Source organism: Canis lupus, chromosome 6, assembly GCF_048164855.1.
Source record: "Canis lupus baileyi chromosome 6, mCanLup2.hap1, whole genome shotgun sequence".
Taxonomy (NCBI): Eukaryota; Metazoa; Chordata; class Mammalia; order Carnivora; family Canidae; genus Canis; species Canis lupus.
The window spans coordinates 59,214,340-59,239,864 of NC_132843.1; the positions used below are offsets into that span (position 1 = coordinate 59,214,340).

The window sequence follows — 25,525 nt, forward strand, 5'->3', positions numbered from 1 at the left end:
CTTTGGGTATAAGTACCAAACCAGATACATGCTACCAAACTTTGAGCCATTTTTACAGTTCTTTAATTTCTGTTTCCAGGACCACTCTGAACTCCAAAATGAGCTCATATGACCTTCTTTTGCTATGATAAATGGCTGGTCCATCCCCAGAACTTGTCTTTGCTGCTATATTTCTGCTTAGAAACTGCTCTTTTGCCCTCCACCTCCCCACCTGCTACCTCTCCCTTGAGCTCAATCAGCCCATTAGACTCAGGTTGTGTTTTTTCTTCTGACACTTTTGCCATCTAAATAAAGACTATTCTGGACACAATGTACTGAACGCTTCAATATAACACTGTGATTGGCAGCAGTTTTTATTAGTACTGAAGCCATGCCCTCAAAGTCAAACTAGCCAGGGGTGAGTCACAAGAGTCCAGCTCAAATCCACAACTCCATTCTGCTTTCACATCCCCCACATGTGCAGACAGAACTGTGCCTATTCTTTGCTGGCCAAAAAAGGCAGAGAACTGGTATAATCATTTAGATCATCAGGGCAAAGCTCTTCTCTCATAGCCAGGCATGTATCTCCAACAGGATCTCCAATCAAACACAAGTAAAACAGCATAAAAATGGGAATGGAATCAGATGGTATCCATCCTAATAGATTTGGGAAAAATATCTGGCTTCTCAATAGGGTCTCATTTTAGAAGTGCAGAAGCTAGTCCCCAGAATGCAAATGCTTCTACTTAAAATGTTCTTTTGACTCAACAAGGCAGCATCTGCATATTGGGAGACCTGCTAGCACAAATTTATTTCAGAAGAGAAGAAGAAATTTGCAAGCAATTGGTGCTCAGAGTCATCTTACTTCCTAGTGCCTCAAAGGGAATGAGAGCTGTGGCGAAGAGACAGGCACAGATGCTGCTCCAGTGCTTCCTCATTTAGAACATTCAAATCATCAGAACACTGAGATACATTTATTTGTCACTCTGAAATGTTGACGGTTTTTTAATCTAAAAATATTTACTCTTTTGTTGGGCCTTAGAAAATCAAGATTTGAGAGCCCCTCCGCTCCCCATCCCCATTTCTGTAAACATTCATAACAATTCACAAGTGGTCAGGGATGAATAGCTATATAGACAATTCGGTAGAAACCAACACAGTGACAAAGGTTTCAGAATCTTGTTCTGGTAGTCAAGGAACAGAATTAAAAGTAAAACAACCACCTCCACTTCTAGTAACAAGGCAAAGAATTGTCACTGGAGAAGCTGCCTCAGAGGCATCAATATACAGTGGAAGGGCTTTTCTTTAATCTCATATTACTGTGGTGTATGAGCATAGCTAATATCCAAATCAAGACATCTATTTATGCCGTCAAGAAGATGACAATTGTCCATATTGGCCTGGAAACTAGAAAGGATCATGGAATATTGATGAAATTGTAATAATAGAAGGTGACAGTTGGTAGAGTCTGGAAAGCAGAATAGAGTGTGCACCACTGTCCAAAATGAAATGACACTGTCAATGTTGAACCCCATATTCAGTACCTTAAGAGCTGTGTTCTAGGAAAAAGCAAGCATAATGTATTCCCTGCACATTTCCTGGGCAATTTCACCCAATCTTATGACTTCAGTTACAGAAACATGCTGGTGACTCTCAAATTGAGAACCACACCTGCTGGGAGGTCCAGATATTCCATAGACATCTCACAATTTATAAATCTAACCTCAATTCAGTGCCTTCTCCTTCATGACCAAAACTTGGAGTTCCTTCTTCCTTACCTGCCATAACCAATCAATCAAATTCTATTAATTCTTCTTCTGTAATAGGATTTAAACTCCATCTCCAATATGGATCTTTCCATCACAAATGTCACTACTTGATTCAGGTCTATCTCATGAATTACTTCAACGGTCTTCTAAATGGTTTGCTTGCTTCCAACTTTGCCTCCATTAAGGCAGTCTTCTTCAAATCTCTTCCCCTGCCATCTAAATGACTTTTAAAACCACAAATATGATGATGTCCTTGTCCTGCAATGACTCACTACTGCCTTCAGGCTAACTCCCAAATGCTTTATAAACTGTCTAGTGTCCTGCACAATGTATCCTCTCAACCTCATCTTATCATTCTCCTCCTTCCACTGTACCTTCTACCATCATGGACAATTTGCAGTTTCCACTCACTCTTCACCATCTGTCCTGGCCCATATTTTCTCTTTTACCAAACTGGATCCTGCTCATTTTTCCAGACTCAGGTCAGACATACTTGATCTGGAACATCTTCCCATAGCATTATTTAACATTATGTATCACATATTATAAAGGATCCCTATGACTAGAAGGTAGGTACCATGTCATGGGTGGCCCATAATAATGGCTCAATAGAAATATGCTCAATTAAAAAAAAATCTGGTCTTTTGTAGAGTATGTGACATATCCTGTAAAACTTTTCAAGTCCTTTTTTACTAAGCTTTCTGAGCAACTTCATATTCCTGTGCCCAGTTACCTTGTTATTAGGAATAAATCCAAATGGGAGGGGGATCCCTGGGTGGCACAGCGGTTTAGCGCCTGCCTTTGGCCCAGGGCGCAATCCTGGAGACCCGGGATCGAATCCCACGTCGGGCTCCCGGTGCATGGAGCCTGCTTCTCCCTCTGCCTGTGTCTCTGCCTCTCTCTCTCTCTCTCTGTGACTATCATAAATAAATAAAATTAAAAAAAATCCAAATGGGAGGACATAAGCAACCATAATACTAATAATACATATTATTCATAGTAAAAAAAAAAAAAGAATGAAACTCTATGCTTAATCACTCATTATATATCAATTCTAGGATTGCTTCCCCCAAGATGAACAGATGGAAGTGAGGGGCTAAAATATCAAAAAGGTCACACCTTCTACTGTGGCATACACCCCCAGGACACAGGCCATGTAATCCTGCCAGGATGTTTTCTTGGCCTGACCTGTGTCCTCTGGCTAACTAGCTTTAGGTGGCTGGTCTCATCACAAAGGATGTAACAAGAGAACAAGCTCTGCTTAATATCAAGCTGTGAGGGAAATGGTGGCTGGAAAGCCGAATGAAGTAAGAGACTTACTATCTGCCTTCAAAACTGTTCAAACGTTAACATTTGATCTCCTACTGATACAAACAGGATCTTAAAGTAAATACCTTCCACTCCTCTCACAGATGTTCAGTCAGTGGGAATCTTTTGGAAACAAAGGAAGCTATCTATATTTTCCACACATACCTATTATAGGGAATCTTGAGAGTCATCTTAGCATTTGGCTGGCTCTGCCCATGGGAACACGGCAGGGGTAGCCTTTCTGGATCTGATCCTGGGCACCTGGAGAAAGTATCAAAGAAAACCACAAAATGATTTAAAAGAACCACATATTTGCATCAAAAAAGACACTATCTTCAAATGTGGCAAATTATCTTACCTATCAATGTCAAGTCTCAGCCAGAGGCTATAGATCTATATGGACAAGGAGCCAATAGTTTCCAACTCTACTATTTAGGTTAAAAGAGGAGCATCCTACAATAAGGATTATTAAATATCAGTATTATTCATCCAGAGTGAGAATGTAATCCTTTTCTCTGAAAAGCTCTAAAAAGAGAGCTAGTCTACTTGGAATGTCAATTATTGACAGGGCAATGAACTCTATGGGCTCTCAGTTTCCCTTTTGACTGCATGATTCTATAAATCCTTCTAATTGAAGGCTGTCAACTATACCAAGTGATTTGTATTTATTTTTCCTCTGAGGAGAAAAAAAGCTAAAGTCACGGACAGGTGGCTCATCTGAGGTCCAAGCTTTCAGAAGAAAGAAGGCCTCTCCTCACTTTATAAATTCCCAGTGGCCATTCTGTGGACTTGATGTACACCTGCAAATGAGAACCAAGAATAGAATTATAAGTCAAAAGAACATATCTGCAGTGGCTGTTTCTCCTAACATTGACTAGAAACACACTCATGCCATCAGGTACCCTAAGTTGGTACATGATAATAATAAAGTATTTGTTGCTGAAAATTTAACACTAAAATTTTGTAAGGTGAACAGAACCAAATGCAAAAGACAATGGGAAAAATCAAAATAGCCCATACTCATAGAGGGAGGAGGACAACGCTAGATTCTTCTATTCTTAGGAGAAAACAGAGAAGAAGATATATTTTAGAGACAGAGTTCCATTGGGTAGAAGTGTGACAATTTCATTTTAATTAATTAATTAACTAATTAATTAATTTTTAATTTAAATTAAATTTAAGCAACATAAACTATATTACTAGTTTCAGAGGTAGAGTTCAGTGATTCATCAGTTGCATACAATACCCAGTGCTCATTACTGCAAGTGCCTTCCTTGATGCCCATCACCCAATTACCCCATCCTCCCACCTACCTCCCCTCCAGCAACCCTCAGTTTGTTTCCTAGAGTTAAGAGTCCCTTATGGTTTGTCTCCCTCTCTGTTTTTGTCTTATTTTATTTTTCCTTCCCTTCTCCTATATTCATCTGTTTTGTTTCTTAAGTTTCACATATGAGTGAAATCATATGGTATTTGTCTTTCTCTGGCTTATTTCGTTTAGCATATTTTTGTTATTTTATTTTTAAATTTTAAATTTGAGTATAGTTGGCACACCATGCCACATTATTTCAGGTGTACAACATAATGATTTGACAAGTTTATAAATTATGCTCTGTTTACATTTTAAAGCTTCATGAGGGAGGCTGTAAAAGGCCAATAAAAAACAAAATTCTTAGCATTAGGAGGAGGAGCTCACCAAATTTTCAGATGTATTTATGGATGTTTGACCATGATTATTAGTGTTCTACAAAATATGAAATCATTAACATATTCTGTCCTCAGCATTGTAGGTTTAATACTGCATATAGTTATTTGGACACCCTTACATCTGTTCAGTAATTACTGGCAATGAGGCGAAGTATTACCTGAAAAATATTCTACTGTTATGAGTATGTATTACTTTAAAAACATAAATTAGAGATTAAAAATATATATCTGACAATTGTATATGAAATATTATTTCCAACTGATAAGGGAATTTGTTTTAATAAGTCCTTGAGTTTGTAATGAATCTCTATTTCAGGATTTTCAAAGTACTTTTCTGACATTATCAGTTAATTGCCCAAAAAACCAAAATTGGAAGGCAAAGGAATGAATTCAATTTTTAGGCGAGGAAATAAGTGTTGACCTGAAATTTCTGGCTTTGATTTTCCCTCAGTAAGATGGGGGCTTTGAAGAACAGTAAGTGGGAGGATGAAGAGATCATTCTATCCCTAGGTAATCTGTTCTGCCACTTTCACCAATCTCTGAGAACTTAGAACCCCACCTTAAGGATTCAGAAATCCTAGACAAGTTCTTAATCAGTTCAGAAGGTATGGCTATGGCTCTACTTTAGAGATCTATGCCAAACCCTGGCCTCTCTTACAGTATGTTCCATAGCAGCTAAAAACCCACAGCCACAGAATGGCTAAATAAACTCTAGGAATGTTTTACTGTGGAAGTCTATGCAGCAGTTATAAATAACAACAAAATCCAAGTGTATTGACACATAAAGATCTTTGAGACATATTGCTGCATTAGAAAAAGCATGTTACAGAATGATATATACATTATTAATGTTAAAAAACACAAATGACACTATATCTTTCACATAACTGGTTTATTGAAAAATCTGATTAATTGCAATACAGATATGGAATTGCTTTGTTATTTCTTCAGTCACTACCTTTAACTGTGCTGAATCTCCCCCTTTCTAACCCTTAATGATGTATAGGACAGATCCCATAGCTTTCCAATTACTTTCACATATTAAACAGTCCAGTTCAATCTTCTCCATTCTTCCTGGTTTACATAATCTATCTCACACTCTTCCTCCCACCTAGTTCAGCCTGACTCGAGCTGGAGGGACCTGCAATGGGGAGGATGACTGCTTGTTCTTTTGCTGCCTGTCTTCCTCCTTCATCTTCTAGGTCTGTCTCTCCGCTGCAGTAATCAGGAGTAGAGAGGTGGAACTGGAGTCTCTCTGTCTTTGAGGTCCTCACTTGGTTGACACTGTCTGGCCTTTGATGCCATTAAGTTAGCAGGCATCTTTTTTGAGGATTCTTCCTGAAACAGATGAAAAGCTCCGATGTGACCCCCCTTGGCCCACTTTTGAGGTTCAAACCCCATTTCCTAGCTGACAGCATCTCCTCTCGTGGAAGTCAGCCATGAAAGTCAGGGTAACAACAAGAATGTTCAAGTTACCTTCTTCCATGTCCACTTGAGGCACAGAAAACTCCTTTAACCTTGCCAAACCAACGCAACATGTAGCTGCTTCATTTTTCCCTCTCTATCCATTTCTCCTTTCAGCCTGCTCAAAGAGGTGTTGAGTGAAGAACAGCAAATCCACTCCTTAAGCAGTTGTCCAACTAGGACATTAGAGGCCAGTTTCTTCTTCTTGCTGACATTCTTCAAATAAAAAAGTGATTGTCTTGGAGACTTCCTTCTTTGGCTTGAGGGTTAGGCTAAAGCACCTCTTCTGATGCCCCACAGAGATGATAGGGAAACCTACAGTACTATCTCTCTAAATCAACAAATCACATCCTCACTTCCTTTCTTACACATCTGGTGGAGAGACCTATAGGGTGATGGTAGCACAGTCAGTTCTACTGTTTCTTAGAGAATACTGCAGGGAGATTCCCAAAGACTTCTCAGCTGCCATTCATCAACCTGTTACATACCTGTTACATCAACCTGTTACATACAGCTATATGTTCATAAAAACTAACTGATTGAGAGTGTTCTCCTCTGGGCAGGGACAAGGGATGATGGGCAGTGGTAAATGGGATTTAGTTTTGTATATATTGTTTGGGTTTTTGTAGAGAGAATGTTTTCATATATTTCATTCATTAATTCAAAAGAATATTGATTCTAGAGATATCAGAGATGGTTTAACCAGGGCAGCCAAAGTTGGAACCTCAACACTGACCATCACACTGAGCTGGGGATCAGTGATCCTACACTGATAAAGCTTGTCAAAGTTTGACCGAGGAATTGCACTTTCTCCAGGAGAATAACTGGCAAGTAGAGCCACAGAACACAGCACAGACTCTTCACCCACGTTGCTGCTAATAGGACACAGACTAGAAGTCATTGTTCCCCTCCATGTTCCACCTGCTACAAGTCTGTGTGATCATCTGCTAGACTCTAATGAGAGCACCAGAAACCCTGCAGGAACCAACCCTGGGTGGAATGGGCAGTCTGGCAAGAGCATACAGAGGGAGAAGAGAGCCTTGGTCGGCCATGCTGAGTGCCACATGGAGCTACCACTTGTCAGGGCTTCCTGACAAACATTTAGAGGGCTGAGAGGAGGCTTAGTCAATATGCAAGAGGCTTGGAATACTCTCCTGCATGTTATTGTGCAAATCCAGAATAATAAAAGGTCCTCAAAGCACCTCTACCAGCAAGGTGAAGAAACAATATAGTCCACTTCCATCAGCGTGGCAATGGGCATATGAAAGCATAGTTTTTACATCTTTGCCAAGACATAAGAATCTCAGTGGGTATCTGGAAAGGGGAGGAGTCTCCTACCTCTAGCAAGCTTCACTGAAATTGGACAGATGATTCAAACGGGGGATTAAAAACAGAAATCTGAAGGTTTCAGATAACAGTGCAAGTAATGTGATTTTGGTTCAAGACAAGTTTACTCTAAAGAGTACAGCTCTCTAAAACCTGTCCAGAATTTCTTCCATGACCTTGTCCTTTAACATCAAATTAAAAGTGAACTGTGATCTTTTTGTTTTAGAAATTACAACATATGCTCTTTAATTCTTAGCTTATGATCTAGGGTTCTAGTATGCTACCTCGTTAACCAAAGGCATACAAAATTTAGTGTTGGAAAGGAATTTCAGAGGTAATCCAATACAGCCATCTCAATTTACAGATAGGAAAATGGGAGATGTTAAGGTAGCTGCCCAAGGGCTCACTATGTTATAGTGGAAGAGGTAGTATTGCAATCTAGCTCCTCAGATTCCCAGGTCCATCATCTTTAACCATAAAATTTAGCCCCTAGTGGCACAAAGGAGTAGTTCTGAAAGTATGGTTTACCTTCATGATTACTGTTCTTCAACATTAGTGCTGATGGTAGAGAGTAAAGAGTATCTTAAATGTTTACAGATACTCACACACAACCTCATTTGATTGTGACTCTGAGAAGCAAGCAGCAAAGCCATTATGAAGTCCATTTTACAAATACAGCAACTGAGTTCAAGAGATTTTTTGGTTTGTCCCAAATTTTGCAGAAACTGTCAGTTCTGACTCTTACTTTAACTTTACTTCCATATCATCAATCATGAGTCTTTATTTTTTCCACAAAATTTTAACACCATAATTGACTACTTTACACCTGAACTTGATGTTTTATTCATCTCCACATGGATAAACCACAGATCAAGCATGTGCTTATTTTCGGATGTGTCTGTTAGAATTTTATTATGAGAATATGGTGTATTGAAATTAACAGCCAGAAGCCACACTGACTCAAAAAAGTACAATATGAGCCTGCTTTGCATTTTCTTAACTTGGGCTAAGATGACTTTGGGGAAAGGTTTCAGTCTGTGCACAGTCAGAGATACAATAGTAAGAATGTGGTCAATGACCTACAGGTGGCTGCTTCCAGTATCTTTCTTCCTGCTTCATCCCCTGGAGGCTTATATCTATCTCCCACTCATTGCTCCCCCCACATCTACAAGGCACCCTCAGTTAGTTCTGTGAACAGAAAAATATGTTAGCTTTACCAGGCAGACCTTGACACATGGCTTGCTCAGCCTCTGGAGCCTACTGCCTCTTACCTTCAATACACACCACTTGGCCATATTAATTTTTGTCACAGGGGGGAGATTGGTCAGTGAAATCTAAATGGGCTTTTCCTATTTATTGATACAATTTCGTGGCAAGAGCAATTTTCAGAGCTTATTTTCCACTCCATTGAATCCCATGTTACTGCAAATGAATATATTCCTCGGTCAGTGCAATGGCAAAACACAGTTGTAAGTGCTTTATGCTTCATTTGGATAAAGAGTTCAGGATATTACCAAATATAAAAGGAAGTTAAGGGCCATATTTCATTAGAAAGCTGTCTCCCCTGTTAATAAAACCTGATGTCGGTGGTAGATGTGTAAAAAAATCAGAGCAGGGACTTGCAGCTCTGGCTGACATTCAATAAGGCAGTACAGTGGTTCTAAACGCCACCTGAGTATGCCACCTCTCTAGTCAAACCAATATCAACAGCCCAAATATCAGGAAGAAACTGGACTGTGAGTTGGGTATTTCACAGAAAATTGAAAATTCCAATCCCAGGCCAAGGTATGTTCTTCAGAGGATGGCTTTGCTGCCATTAATGGAAGACTCAAGCTAACATTGACAAGTGTAGGAGGTAACAGGTAAGCCTGTGTGGCCTGATGTGTTGTGGCTTTAATAAATGATCTAGTGGATGGGCTTCTTTTTCATCTGTTGGATATAGAAAAAGGTAGCACCATCTCATTTCTCGAATGAGAAACCGTAGGAACTGCCCTAGGTGAAGTTGGGGAATTCAGACTTCTATAAAAACTAGGTCATTCTCAAATTAAAGGCTTCTCAATGTCACAGAGTGAAGAGAAAATTCCTTTCTGCATCTGGACCCATAACCTAGTCTTTTCCATACCCTATCTCTATAGTGAGTGATCCATATCATAACACTCTCCACCAAATTATAGCTAGATCACAACTAAAGCTGGTAGCTCATTTTATTTAGCCACCAACCCTTGAGAAATCATAGAAGTTATTGGCTTTTATAGGTGCTATGAAGGATACCTTAAAATCCAGGACATAGACGTCCCCTTTTATCAGTTACCTGACAGGTGCATTAGATCGTATACTCTACTCTCACTGAACTTTTCAAAAATTCCAAATTCAGGTCAAGAGTTCTGTCACTGCCTAACGCTTTCTCATCACCCAATATTAGGCAGATTCATGGACCCAGCCCTGCTCCTGACCTCCACATTTCTGTTTTCTATCTTGGAGAAAAACTTTTACCCAAATTTCAATTTCTTTTTTGTTGTTGTTTTCATTTCTTTTTTTTTTTTAATTTCTAATGCTTAAGCTACTATAGATCATCAAACTCATTTTTCTATCATCCAAAAGAGTCTGATGTCTCCTCAGAGGAAGGGCATCTATAGATCCATGCCTTATCCACCTACTTGCCTTCTTTGTTCATGCCAAGACGGCAGCTTCAAACCTAGGTGTAAGGCAGACAGTCCATGCCCCAGGATCAATACTCGGTGTAATAGATACAGCTATGAAAAAAAAAAAAAAAAAGATACTGCTATGGAGTGCGATAAGCCCTGAAGCACTCTATTCCAAGCTGGTAGTTTGGATTTTGGCTTTTACCTTGTGCTTAGCCTGAAGCCTTATCAGGTTTCACCTGTACACACATTCTGATCCTGGATATTGAGGTCTTCTTTGGTCACATTTCTGTCTGTGCTTTCTGTCCAACTGGGCCTTTTGAACATCAAGCCTGCCCTTCCAACTCAAATTCCCAGCCTTTTCAATGCCCCCACCCCCACTATATCCTAACCCTTGACACAAGACCATAGGTGCAAAACTTGGCTTTGCTACTTACTAAATGAGCAAGTTTCCTAAACTCTCTGAACTTTATTTTCCTCATTTGTAAAATGGGTTTAATAATGCCCATCTTATAAAGTTATGGTAAGAATGAAATGATTTAAGATGCCCGGTTCTTAATAGGAACCAGATACACATTATTCTTTTCTCCTTTTTCCTGGATATACTATCTGCTCTTTAGTGTTCAAACATGATACATGATTTCCTACCAGAGTCACAATTCACCAGAGAAACACCAACCAGAAGTAATTCTTTGGGCTTCAGAATTTAGTGAATTTGATTAAAAGTTCAGTAGCTTGGAAATATTCACATCAAAGCTAGTTTGTAGCTAGATTTCATCCAGATTCAGATTTAATACCTACATTCTGGAAAATTTGTATTCTTACTTAGGTGAGATTGTTTGTCATGAAGTTTTCCCTTGAGTTTTAGTTAAAGGTGTTTTTTAAAAGTCCAAAATAATCTTGTTTGAGCTAAGAGGAAAAAATTCAGCTATTTTTTTTTTAATCAAAACTTGATCAGCACAGGCAAAGCCTTCTTTGCAGTTAATGCAGATGCATTAACACCAGGTCTCACACATAGTTAGTGCTCAATATTGGTCTCTTTAATTCCCCAATTAATTTAATTAATTCCCCAATTAATCTGCCCAATTATGATTTCTTTCTTCCTTAATTTGGTCCTTGTGTTCTCTTATTCGAGGTGAGCAAAGTAAAAAATAACATCATTAAAGAATTCTTGGATATCACTAATATCTGTCCAGAAAGATCTATCTATAATTTTTAAGTATTTTTCAGTATTTATGAATTCATTGATATATTGTTTTAAAATTGGCATTTATTGAACACTCACTATGTACCAGGCATTGAGCTGGGTGCCACATTCTCAAAATTCTTGACCTGAAGACTCTTTCTCTTTGTAGGGGAGACCAAGATATAAGAGATAAATCTCATGCTATTCACTAAGTGTGACAAGACAGTAAAATGACTCTTTGATATAAACGTAAGAAGAGCTCTCAGTTTTTCAAGTGAAATCCAAAGTCACAACTTAGAGACTGATAATTTATACACCCAATCATCAGCTATCCTATGTGAGGAATTCCATATTTTCCCAAAGAGCTGCAGTACGTTGAAAAGTCTAATGAGAAAAGGGCATTTGTGTAAATGTCAGGGAGACTGGTTGTCAAGATGGGAGGATGGAGCATAGACCATGATGGGACTGTGAGCATCAGCAGAGGGGCAGTGGTTACAGAGATGAATGAAAATTCTCCTCAGCAAAGGTGAACAATGTCAGAGAATGACCACAGACAAAAATACCAAAACATTATTTGTTTGGAATTTAGACCACCGTTGGGTTAAAGGAAAGAAGAAAAAAATCCTAAATTGATTGAATATTTATTTTTTAAAAAACACAAACTTGGGGAAAATGGTACAAGAGACTTTACCTTAAACAGATAAGATTAAAATTCCTCCCATTGGTGGAATTTCAGATTTAAGATTTCAGGTAAATTCAGATACAAGGAAATAAAGTTTCATTTTCACACTAGAGTTGGCGATTACGAAATCCATGCCATCTACATTATCATTGTTTTTTAATATATTGGACAATGAGCACCTTGGAAAAAAGATTTGGTCTTGTTTAACACATAAACTCAAAATGGATGAAAGATCTAAATGTGAGACAAGATTCCATGAAAATCCTAGAGGAGAACACAGGCAACACCCTTTTTGAACTCAGCCACAGTAACTTCTTGCAAGATACATCCACGAAGGCAAAAGAAACAAAAGCAAAAATGAACTATTGGGACTCCATCAAGATAAGAAGCTTTTGGGGATCCCTGGGTGGCGCAGCGGTTTGGCGCCTGCCTTTGGCCCAGGGCGCGATCCTGGAGACCCGGGATCGAATCCCACGTCGGGCTCCCAGGGCATGGAGCCTGCTTCTCCCTCTGCCTTTGTCTCTGCCTCTCTCTCTCTCTCTCTCTCTGTGACTATCATAAAAAAAAAAATTTAAAAAAAAGATAAGAAGCTTTTGCACAGCAAAGGATACAGTCAACAAAACTCAAAGACAACCTACAGAATGGGAGAAGATATTTGCAAATGACATATCAGATAAAGGGCTAGTTTCCAAGATCTATAAAGAACTTACTAAACTCAACACCAAAGAAACAAACAACCCAATCATGAAATGGGCAAAAGACATGAACAGAAATCTCACAGAGGAAGACATAGACATGGCCAACACGCACATGAGAAAATGCTCTGCATCACTTGCCATCAGAGAAATACAAATCAAAACCACAATGAGATACCACCTCACACCAGTGAGAATGGGGAAAATTAACAAGGCAGGAAACAACAAATGTTGGAGAGGATGCGGAGAAAAGGGAACCCTCTTACACTGTTGGTGGGAATGTGAACTGGTGCAGCCACTCTGGAAAACTGTGTAAAGGTTCCTCAAAGAGTTAAAAATAGACCTGCCTACAACCCAGCAATTGCACTGTTGGGGATTTACCCCAAAGATACAGATGCAATGAAACGCCGGGACACCTGCACCTGATGTTTCTAGCAGCAATGTCCACAATAGCCAAACTGTGGAAGGAGCCTTGGTGTCCATCGAAAGATGAATGGATAAAGAAGCTGTGGTCTATGTATACAATGGAATATTACTCAGCCATTAGAAATGACAAATACCCACCATTTACTTCAACGTGGATGGAACTGGAGGGTATTATGCTGAGTGAAATAAGTCAATTGGAGAATGACAAACATTATATGTTCTCATTCATTTGGGGGATATAAATAATAGTGAAAGGGAATAGAAGGGAAGGGAGAAGAAATGGGTAGGAAATATCAGAAAGGGAGACAGAACATAAAGACTCCTAACTCTGGGAAATGAACTAGGGGTGGTGGAAGGGGAGGAGGACGGGTGGTGGGGGTGACTTGGTGATGGGCACTGAGGGGGGCACTTGACGGGATGAGTATGTTGGCAAATTGAACACCAAGAAAAAATAAATTTATTATTAAAAAAATAAAACCATGAGAACTATAAAAAAACATATCTTGTTCTGAAGAGTGGGCAAAGTATAGATTTTGGGGACTATGTTCCTCTGTGTTTGAGTTTTAGCTCTGTCACTTATTGACTGTATAAACTTTTGGAATCTCTGTTTCCTCATCGGCAAACTACAGATTATATAAGTTACCATCTATTAAGGATGTTATGAAGATTTAATTAAATAATGTGTAGGAGGTTATTGGGTACTCAGATAATCAGCTCATGTTTCTTTTTTCCCTGTACCTCCTCTTTTCCCAGCACATAGCAAAGAACATAACACATATCAGATACTCAATAAACACATGGCTTCCCCCTGCCTGCAGCACCTTCCCCACTTGTACTGCCTAGCAGGATCCTGGAACAGCACCTCCCTGCTCTTCCCTTAAACATTTTCAAGCGGAACTTCATTAGACTATGTCTTTCCAGTAGCTGATGAAGTCATTAATGTTATTATTTCCATGTTGTAGACCAAGAAACAAAGGCACAGAATGGTTCAGTAACATCCTCAGAGTCACACAGCTAGTAAGATAATGGAACCAAGATATTTCCAACCTCTAAACGCTCTCTTCTCCTGATTCCCGGTTCATCCAATTCAAAGGTCACACTTCTTTCACATTACCACACTCCTCCTTCCCACAGATCAGTTTTTCTACGTATAAATTCCTCATTTGGTTTGAGATAGCTTTGACAAAGTTAAACTTTAAATTCCTAGGGGAAGAACTTCGTGATTTTGAGCTCTATAAAACACTATGGCATGCAGCCACTTTTTCAAATTTCTGCTATATCAGCCAGTAAGCTCTTAGTGAGAACCAATATTTGGTCTTGGGTTCTGAAGGATTTTGGAACTGCAACTGAAGATCTTGAGCCATAAAGACAGATGGGACACTGAAGTTAGCCTAATCAATGACATGCAGTTCCCTTTGACTTCTATTTTCTTCGTGGAGAGTGAAGCACCAGCTCAGGGGCTGTGGTGTGATGGAGCTTGGCAGTACAAATCAAAGAAAGAGAAGAATCCAAAGATGACTTCCTCTTCAAACAAAAATTTCCTTGGATAGTTTTTTAAAAGATTTTATTTATTTATTTATTTATTTATTTATTTGAGAGAGTGAGGAGCAGAGAGATAGCATAAGCCAGGGGAGGAGCAGAGGGAGAGGGAGAAGCAGACTTCCCACAGAGCAGGGAGCTCGACACAGAGCTAGATCCTGGGCCTCCAAGATCATGACCTGAGCCGAAGGCAGATGTTTAACCAATTGAGCACCCCAGGCACCCCTCCTTGGATATTTTATAAGAGATAATGATCAGTAATGTTTCCTTCTGTACCTTGAATATCAAAGTGGTGGTCTCTCATCCACTAAGGCTGGCCATTTCCAGTAACAATGCAAACTCCAGGAAAGCTGGGCTCATTGTTCATTGTATCTCAAGTGCCCAGCACAGGACCTGGCACATGGCAGGTTATCTTTTTTCTTCTTTCTTTCTTTCTTTTTTTTTTTTTACATGGCAGGTTATCAATAAATATCCACTAGATTAATAACTAAATGAATTTTCTTCTCATTTTGAAGACTGTAACTCAAAAACCGCAATCTTTTCCTGGGGACTCAATTTGGTTGTAGAGGATTGGTAGTGGTGTTGGTCATGGTAAAGGAAGGGAAGTGATAGGCATTGACCATTACTTTGTATCAGGCACAATGTTTCCTCTACATGATATTATTTAGCCCTCATAACAATCTTATGAAGTAGATATTATTACTCCATTTTATAGATAAGAAACTGGATCTCAGAGAGGTAATGAACCCAAGATAGCACGGGAATAATTTCTAAATCAATGTTTCCACTGTACTTGTGGAGTTTTCATGAAGGGCAAGACATTGATGAATGTTCATGGTTTGCTTCCTCCTTAACATTGCTATTAGATAAACAGGTTGATCTAATTATCATTAATACTAACATTTTGATAGTGAAATGGAATAAAGGGGAAAGGAGAAAAAATAAGTGGGAAATATCAGAAAGGGAGACAGAACATGGAAGACTCCGAACCCTGGAAAACAAACTAGGGGTGGTGGAAGGGGAGGAGGGCGGGGGGTGGGGGTGATTGGGTGGCGGGCACTGAGGTGGGCACTTGACGGGATGAGCACTGGGTGTTATTCTGTACGCTGGCAAATTGAACACCAATAAAAATAAATTTATTTAAAAAATACTAACATTTTGGGCACCTACTATGTACCAAGAATTATTCTAGTGCTTTACATGTATTAGTACTCTTGATTATTTCAGCATCCCGAAAGTGAGAAATTTGTAAGTGAGAAATTTGAGGCATAACTAACTTGTCTAAGGTTATATATCTAATAAGCAGTGGCTCCCTTTTCATATCCAGGCAGTCTTGTCTCTGCCCAAACTCTTGGCCATTTTGCTACACTTTCTTTCCAAAATCCGCCTATACTGGATGTCTACTGGGATCATCCCAGGGCTACCAAAGCCTAGTTGGTCTCCACTGACACAGTGAAAAGTATCCCTAAAGCAGTTCATCACATCCTAGACGTTCATCACCAACAAAGTAACCCTGTCAAATTCTGGATTTATTTGGCTTGGGTAAGTTCTTGACCTTTCATATATACATACTTAATTGGTGACTTCTCAGCATAACCTCAGTTTGGAATTTTACTACATTTAGATCGTCATTTCTTTTTTCTTTCTTTCTTTCTTTCTTTCTTTCTTTCTTTCTTTCTTTCTTTCTTTCTCTCTCTCTCTTTCTTTCTTTCTTTCTTCTTTCTCTCTCTCTCTCTTTTTGTTTTAAGTAAGATTCACACAGTCATTGATTGCACCAAGTTTTATCAATGCATGCTGATAATTATCTCCAAAGTCACTAGATGGTCAGCTTTAAAGAAACTTCAGAGAATTAATGATGCAGCTCAGCCCACTGGCACATTATACTGTAAAGTGGCTCAGGATGTGAATCAGATAGAAGAGCTTAAATTCCAGAAGCATCAAGTACTGCAGGCATATTCCTCTGAGGAAGTAAGACCAGAGTCAGGTGGAGATGAACCAATCAAAGTGCAGAAGTATCTCCCTTCAATTTCCTCATCTATCTACCTTCATAAACTCTACTGCTGCCTTGCCCTCAAAGCTAAAAATGAGAGTAATCTCTAACAGGAAACTGAAATTTAATTTTTCTGGTGACCTACCATGTGACTATAATAAATAATGTCTTTTTAAACTTTTTTTCATTATAAATGTGTAATAAATATGGGGAATGGTGTCTTTCATTCAATTCTCAAGAATGATCTCAGAATTTGCCCAAATTATGCAGGGGGTGTGTGTAAAAAATTTTTTTCCTCACAGAGAGCAGCTGCTTTTTGAAATCAGGGCACTGACCAGCAGGTGAAGCCTCAGCAATTAACCTGAAATTGAAGGAGCACATAACAGGCAGGTGTTTCCTATTAAGCCATTCATATTCCTGAGTCAGGCCATGCAGAAGCTATATTGAACAGATTCTTCTTCGTGTCTGTTCTAGTAACACAGCTGGAGGAAGAACAAGCAGTCTCTACAAGATAACATGCTACATCAAGAATTATCAAGTGAGCCACAGTCTCACAAAAACGAAGAATGGAGAATGGCTACTCAGAAACAAATGTTAGAAATACTAATCCTAGTTAGTAGAACAAGCCAAAGACTGACAAGTCTACAAATCCCATTCTCTAGCATCCACAAATCACTTTGAATTGGACATTAAAAAACCCTTTTACTGTCCTTAAGTAACCACAGGACCTTGGACAAGCTACTTCACTTCTCTGGGTCTCCTTTTCCTCATCCATGAGAGGCCACTGGATTATTAGATCAGATGGATGATCATGGACTGCTATTCCTCAAATACACTATGATTTTAAAGACAAGCACATTATTTCATTTTTGTTTATTCATAAATTCTTGTTTATTCATGTAACTTGAGGACACTAAGCCATTTTATTTTTTAGCAAAAATATGTCTATATACTCCAATATGTCTCACATTAGGGATCATATTTTGGAGGGCAGATGGGGTTAAATTTAGATTTTATGTATTTACAGTGATAAGTAAGATTCTTTAAAAACAAATTTGTAAAGGGGGTTGGTTTGGAAGGATGGAGGAAGGAAATATTATTGGTTCAGATGTCCAGGAAGCAAGCTTATAGTTGTCAATGGCTGCCACCAATCAGCAGGTGACCTATATTTATAATGCATTATTTACTACCGATGTTCACCCAACCTGTTGGAAGCAAATACATGCAGTTCCTATCCTGAGAAGCAGCAGATCAAGGACAGTGATAAGTAATATTGACTTATGTAACTGTCATCAGTTCTAACTAAAACATAAGCACTGGGTCAATTTAACAAGCACATCGACCAACACAGCACAATGTCTGCACAGAGGGACCTGATGCTATTGGGAGAGGATACAGATTTTTCCTGAAGCTTTGCTGAGCTTTACAAGAGATGGTTTATGGGCATAGGAGAGAGCTAGGTTTGCTGAATGTACAAGATACATGCTACATTGAATATAGGTTTTTTTCCTTTTCTTACCACGTTACCAATGTTGCTTACATAAGTTTGGGGAAATTGGAGGGTTCATTGAGTTAATATCAAGAATTATGAAAGTACTTGAACCCAGAAAGAAGACCATAAATATAGCCACTGCTATTCTGAAGTCTAGACTATATCACTATAGTGATCCCTAGTGTGCTATTTGGCATTCCTTTTAATTTCCCTCCAGTTGTAATGAGATAACCAAGGTTTATAATACAGTAAATGTATAATTAAATGCAGATGATATGGTGTTCCTGGCAGAACAATTCAAGATGCTGGGTGGACACTACAAAATACAGTGGACACCTTGAACACAGATTTGTCGTTCAAGGAAATAAAATCTATAGTAAAATGGCTCACTTACAAAAGTCCAAGCTGTTAACCTTAGTGTTGATTGTTGATTGGGAAATTTAGACATTTCAAGCATCTTTTATTCATTCATTCATTCATTCATTCATTCATTCACAAATATCTGTTGGATGCTTAGGATGTCAGGCACTGTGCTGAGCCCTGTAGGTAACAACATATGCCCACATGAACCTAACATCCTATAGGGGAGACAGACAATAAGTAGACATATTAATACACAGAAAATTTATAGATTAGGATAAGCTCTATTCAAACAAACAAGAGATGCTATAGGAGCAATGGAGAAAGGTAGCATTTCTGCCCTATGCTATAAAACAAATTGGATGATTGAGGAAATTATCTAAGGAAACTGGTACAAGCCTGCTGGCTCCCTTATCTGCAACATTAAGGACACAGTACTGGTAGATGCCACTGTGGCTGTCAGGAAGGCTGGGGTAAGGCCTGAAATACAGTCAGCTTTCATGGGGTGACAGCATGATACCCAGGGTTCTGAATCAAAACACCTGGACTCAATTCTTGGTTCTGCCAATTGTTAACTGTATTTTTGGACAAGTTAACTGCTTCAATTATTGCTTTTCTCATAATCAAAGTGGGATAATACATGTTTTGCTTATTTCTATCATGGTGGTGTAGGGAATAAATTAATATGAAATTATAAAATGCTTTGCAAATGTTAGTTGTATGATCATTAGGTCAACTTTAAGAATTTCACATCCTATCTCATACCTTCAAGATGCCAGCCATGGAGACATTACCCTGTTCTTTTCCTCCTGGCTTTATATATAAAGTGCCAGGAATATAAACTTTGCCTTCTAGCAAAATGTGTCCTCTGACATACAGTGTGCACAAACTTTAATCTGCAAGCAAAAGAGGGATTTTTCAGTGCTCTGCACATCAGGAATTGGGAATATGTTTATTAGTCAGTTGTTTGACGTCTTGGCAGTGACTTCTTTTCAGTGATCAAGTTATATAAGGAAATAATCAGTAAATAGAAAGATTGCCTCATTATGCAAAGTGAAATACAATCTGCCTTAGAAAGGAGAATCATGCCGAGAAGCTTGCTGAACAGACTCTGCCTCCAATTAAGCTCCGATTATAGAGCTGCACTTTAGTTGAAAATCCATTCTCCAGAATGGCTGAGATTTCAAGGGACATGGTCAACACGATAATAATAATGATATCATGCTGTTTCCTACAATTCCTTTTCCCAAGGAACTCAGAGCTCCATCCTGACATTCTCTTGTCTTTTATATTCAAACCCAGCTGGGAGGATGAGGGGTAAAAGACTCTCCCTATATACTTCTAGACAGAACCAATGGGGGGGAAATATCCTGTAGGGATTACCTGGAGAGCCATGTTAGGAATTGAAGCCAGGTTCCTGGTGCTTCCTCACCCGTCTTATTGGTTAGCATCATTTAGGTCCTGATGGGTATGTGGTGTTATACCATGTTTTATTTTTTTTTTTATACCATGTTTTAAATAACAGAGAGTTGGCTTGGCCTTTGAGACAAAAAAGATGTTGGTGGGAAAAAAAAAGCACCCGAATAAACACTGAACAAATACACAAATTAACTGAATCCTGCACAATCTAAGAGGCATCTTATAAATATTACCATTGTGCCCTATCATTTATGGTCCCACAAAAATTAACAGTATGCCATATTTCATGATTGAAGGTGGGGTGTCAAGGTACACTATTATTTTCCCTTACCATTAGGGAAAAATAATGCTGGGATGCCTGGGTGGCTCAGTGGTTGAATGTCTGCCTTTGGCTCAGGGTGTGATCCCGGAGTCTCAGGATTGAGTTCTGCATCAGGCTCCCTGCATGGAGCCTGCTTCTCCCTCTGTCTGTGTCTCTGCCTCTCTCTGTGTCTCTCATGAATAAATATTTTTTTAAAAAAAAAGGAAGAAAATGATGCCAATTAAACTTTGACACTTTTCTTTCTTAACATTGATTGTAGAACATGTCTTGATTTTAGAGATGTTAAGATGTAGGGGGAAATGTGTTTTAGATAAATAATACGTTTGTTGTTTTTAGCATGCCCCTAAAAAGACACACAAGAGTTAGAGAAATCACAGGAAATTGTGTAGCTAATTTGATAACAAATCTTGAGGGTCTTCTCTATGAAGGAAAACAAGGCCTCTTCAGGAAAACAGGGTAGATATATAAGAAGCCTGCAAAATCATGCCAGGTTCAGGGAGGGCACACCACATGAGGACTGCTAACCAAATCCTGGGAACCCAGAATTAGGGGAGGTCCTATAAGCTTCAAGGAAGAAATTTGAGAAGCAAAAGGATATGTTATTTCGCACAGCAGGCAGTCCACATAAGGAACTCATTACCCTTAGAGATAGCACAGACTTAAAAAAAGATAATCTGGTTCAAAAAGGGTTTTAGATAAATTCATGGATGATAGACCCATAATGGAGTCCATCCTCCATACACTTAAATACTCTTATTAAGTCATCACTTCAGGATTTTCCTTCTGTGCTAAATAATAGTGCTTCCTCTAGCTTTCCCTAATAGTCCCTATTTCCTGATCCTTCAATTTTATCTGTCCTCCTTTAAATCAGTGGTCCCTTTTAATGAGTTTTTCCCCTTTTAATGAGCCCCTGAAAACATTATCATGGAAAGTTCAGGTATAATGTAATCCCAAGTCACTATCAGAGTTTAAAGCTCATTGACGGCAGAGACATTTCATCTTTATGTTTGAAACGTCACAGCATCCAGCAAAGTGCCTGGAATACTTTGCACTGGATGAGTAAATGAACAAATGAATGTGTATAGTCCCAGTTCTCTGACACCCTTATTGAAACTCAGGTCACCTAGTTGTCCTTGTGCTCTGTGTGTATTGTTTGTGTGTGATGGCAGATGGGGGCTGGGGGTGGGCAGGGAGAGTTGTTGTGGGGAAGGGAGGGGACACAGTTTTAAGTGAAGAAGGATTCAGTTCTGCTGCCAAATGCCCTGGGTACCCAAGTTTAGTTATAACCCCATCACAACTATCTTAAGGAATGCTTAGGTAATATGAAACTTAACCTGTGCCCTAGTTAAGTGTCTGCTCTTGCCATAAGACATAAGAAAAAAGACAGATTAGGTGGACAGGTAGAAAAGTTAAGTAGGCAGTAATTTTTTTGTTTTGTTTTGGAAGGTGGGGTGAAAGAGAGGCGTTTCTTCCTATAGGAAAAACCTCCTTAAAAAACACTTGTTCTTTGTATGATCTGCATGATTCTGTAGCTGCCTATGGTGGGGGAGGGGGTCAGCTGTCAGCCTTCTGGAGGTGAGGCAGAAGCAGTTTAATGGAGCTGTTTCCACACTCCTAGGATTTCTGGTTTTGAGAGAACCAGGAGCTGCTCAAGGTTATGAAATACCCCACAGGATCAGAAATAAATCTAGGATATTAGGAGCTGTCTCAGGTGGCAAGGAGTCAAACACTAAGAGATAACAGATAAGTGTGGCTTCACTGCCGCTTAGAGAGTCTCCCTCTTGTTCATGGGGCACAGAGTGTTGATGGAAGTTCTCTTAATTAGAAAAACCACTGTTAGCCAGAAGGTGGCTTCAGTGACCTGGACAGGAATCCTCAAAGAAGCCTGAACTGCATTCCAGCAGTCCTGGGGTATGGACTGGTAAAGAGCATATTGGTGACATTATTTAGGACATACATATGGGCAAAAGGACAGTTAATGCTGCTGTGAATGCAAGGGTCATGTCCCTTTGGCCTCCTTACTCAGCAGTCCAGGTTTCTGCCGATGGGGAAATACTAAAGAAAAAATAATAATTCATACACACACACACATGAATGTGTGTTTATTTCTTCATAGCAGTTTTGGGACATCCTTTTGAGACAAGTTCTAAAACCTCACTTTGACAACAAAAGCTCCTTTACGAACATTTGTCTTTTCCCCAGTGATCTGAGTTAGCACTCATCATTGTGTTCTTTATATACTGCATTTATGGAAATGACACCATGTGAGAATGAGATGCTTTATGACTGGTAATCTCTGTCTTGTTAGGCAGGATTTAAGAGACCAGAGGGGCAACCCTCATCACTGGCCTTGAGGCTGATGTCAACATTTTATACATTTTCTCTTCCTCCTTGTTAAGGAATTGAGCATTCATTTTATCTTGTATTATCTATTGATTTTCTTTTCCTTTGGCCATATACACTAAATATAAAAAAAATAGAGGAATTCTGCTTAAGTGCATCTTTTGTGATGTGTTCGTGCATGGATCTGTGTGCTATGCATCTATGTGAGAGAGTGTGTATGTGTGTGCATGCACACGTGGACGTGCATGCATTTGTATGTTTGTGTGTCTAAGTGGTTGGGACTACTTAAAGCCACACAGGGGCAAATCCCAGTCCCAGATTAAAAACATTCTATTTCCTTTAAGCTCCCATCGCATTCATCCACTATGCACCTGTAGACAGGTTAACATTGTTCAGGAGGCACAAAGGGAATAGCTAACTCCTGCTGGATACACTGGCCACATTTGTGAGTTTCCTAAATCTTCCCACTCAGTAAGCATCGTTTATCTTCACAGACACTTTGCCTCTGCTGTCACTCATTGGACAGCCTTGTTGCTATCAGTTTCTATACTTCTCAAAGGACAATGACAAATCATTCAATGTCCCTGAGCTTCTACACAAGGGGTCTGTCTAAATGTCAAAAATGGCTCACTCTAGTGGACCAGAACCGGGAACCTCTCAAAAACACTCATTTTTATGAAATATCCTTCATTCAAATAATGTGTGGAGAAAGAAGGAAGAGAGAAAAATGGGGAGACCTGTTAAGATCAAGACTCTAGTTGCATGACCTTCTCTGTAGTGACAAAAATAAGTTTCCTACTGTGTGCAAGATGTTACTGTACATCCTCAGAGGGCTTCCCTATCTACTACTACCCTAATATAAAATGGTATATTTCAGCCCTCAGTTTCTGCATCTGTATATTGTTACCTGAATGTTGTAGATGAAGAAACTTGAAGTACACAGAATTTGGAGGGCTGGCCCAAGAATAATAATGGAGAACAACGGCAGAGTGTGGGTTCAGTCCCAACACAGCAGTACAAAGTGGTGACTAGGAGTAGGGCATCTACAACACAACACCCTTAGATGCCACAGCTGCTTCCTGCTGACTTGCTCCCAGTGAGGGCTCTGAGCCTCAGTTAACGTCATAAGTGGAATCACTAATGAGGGTAGTTTCTACCTCATATGCTGATGAAATGATTGAATGAGATAATGAATGCAGAAACATAAGCAGAGTACCTGGTCCATAGTACATTTATAATAATTAGATGATATTTTATTCTCATATTACTATTCTCAAAGAGAATCTTTGAAAGATTCATACTGTCCTAGGGTATCACATGCTTCATATTGGTAAAGTGAATAAAATTTGCAGATGACCCAGAAGAAATGGAGAGGTAATTTTTCTGTGATAAATAAGCTTAGTGTAAGGATTTTATGAGCTAAAAATGTTTAATAAAAAGGCAATAGAAAAAAATCACCAAATCAATTATTACCTGGGGCAATAAAAAAAATTAAAGCAATATCTTTAATTGCATTTATAAGCTTCTAAATTCTAAAGGTTATTGAGGTCTAGCCTTCTTTGCATACCCTTAAAAATTAATCCTGGTTGTAGTCTACATTCCAGTGATGGTCCAACCATTTTCTTCTGCTTTCATGAAATTTTCTTGTTCTACTCTATGGCATGGGACCTTTTGACTTTAAAATCTGGCATCATCCATTTTTAAGTGAGGTCTAAGGAAGTTTCTAGGGAGATGAAGACCAAAGTATGTACCTTTTAGTTCTAGATCATGCTTTAGCTTTTGCTGCACTCAACCACACCAACATCTAGAGGTTATTTACCTCATGATACTCCCAGGTAGTTCTTTTGGCCAAGACTGGCATGGGCTCACTACATTGCAGCTAGAGTTGCCCTATTACACTCAGCCTCACTTCTCACAGTATCTGAAAGACACAAACTGAAAGCTGATAGGTGTTTTTAAATGAATGGATTGAGTTAATGAATTAACGGATAAATAAATGAAGTAAACTGCACTTGGCTCTTTTTGAACACTGTTTTGCACAGGGCTCTCTATTAGAGAACTGCAAAGCAATTCATTTATCTTCCCCAGCAACCCCCCAATGCTCCCTGTCTCTCAGTGTACTGTGAGCCAGTACATTCTGCCTCCCAGTTAGACATACACCCAGACATACCTTTGCTGAGTGCAGTCCAAGTTAATCACACAACTTCTCCCTAATTTTCCCTTTCTTCTTTCCCTTTAAAACTCCCATTCTCAGGACATGTGAGTGGCTCAGTCAGTTAAACGTCTGTCTTCTGCTCAGATCATGATCTCAGGGTCATGGGATCAAGCCCCACATTGGGCTCCCTGCTCAGCAAGGAGCCTGCTTCTCCCTCTCCCTCTGCCTGCTGCTCCCCCAGCTTGTGCTCTATGTTAAATAAATAAATAAATAGATATATACATACAAACAAAAAAACTCCAATTCTTTCAATGTCCTGAGAAAGAGAGAGACTTTTCTCCCCTTAATGGGAGAAAATATCAAGTCACCTGAAATGGCATGGATACTGGGAGGACACTGGTCATTTTGATAATCCACCCCAGGTCACAATGTATGGATTCTCAAACGCGCCACACCATTCCAGATCACTAGGTAGCACAGAAGTTTTGCTATGTAAAAGAGAGCAGAGCACTGCTTTCTAATACTCTTTTTTTCTATTTAAAAAAAAAAATGCTTCTGGAATGTCAGCAATTTTAACCTAAAATAGATGCCTCAGCCCCAGTCAAACAGCCTTTAAGTTCTTTAGAATGCATTTATCACAGACTAGAGAAGTGACAGACACACTCCGAAGAGGAAATCCCACAACCAAAATAGTCCTCTGTCACTCCCGACAGAATATGGTGTC

General features: G+C 39.2%; 1 long non-coding RNA gene across 2 annotated transcripts in view; it reads right to left on the reverse strand.

Annotated features, from left to right (window-relative positions):
* LOC140634743 (uncharacterized) overlaps positions 1-25,179 on the reverse strand; it is a 53,824-nt gene extending 28,645 nt beyond the window's left edge. For both annotated transcript variants that reach the window (XR_012032127.1, XR_012032126.1), the window contains exons 1-5: positions 24,817-25,179; positions 19,946-20,101; positions 19,328-19,458; positions 3,415-3,856; positions 3,222-3,317 (exon numbers count right to left, since the gene is read on the reverse strand). This is a non-coding gene — a long non-coding RNA (uncharacterized lncRNA). The remainder of the gene's footprint in view (positions 1-3,221; positions 3,318-3,414; positions 3,857-19,327; positions 19,459-19,945; positions 20,102-24,816) is intronic.
* Between the last annotated feature and the right edge of the window lie 346 nt (positions 25,180-25,525).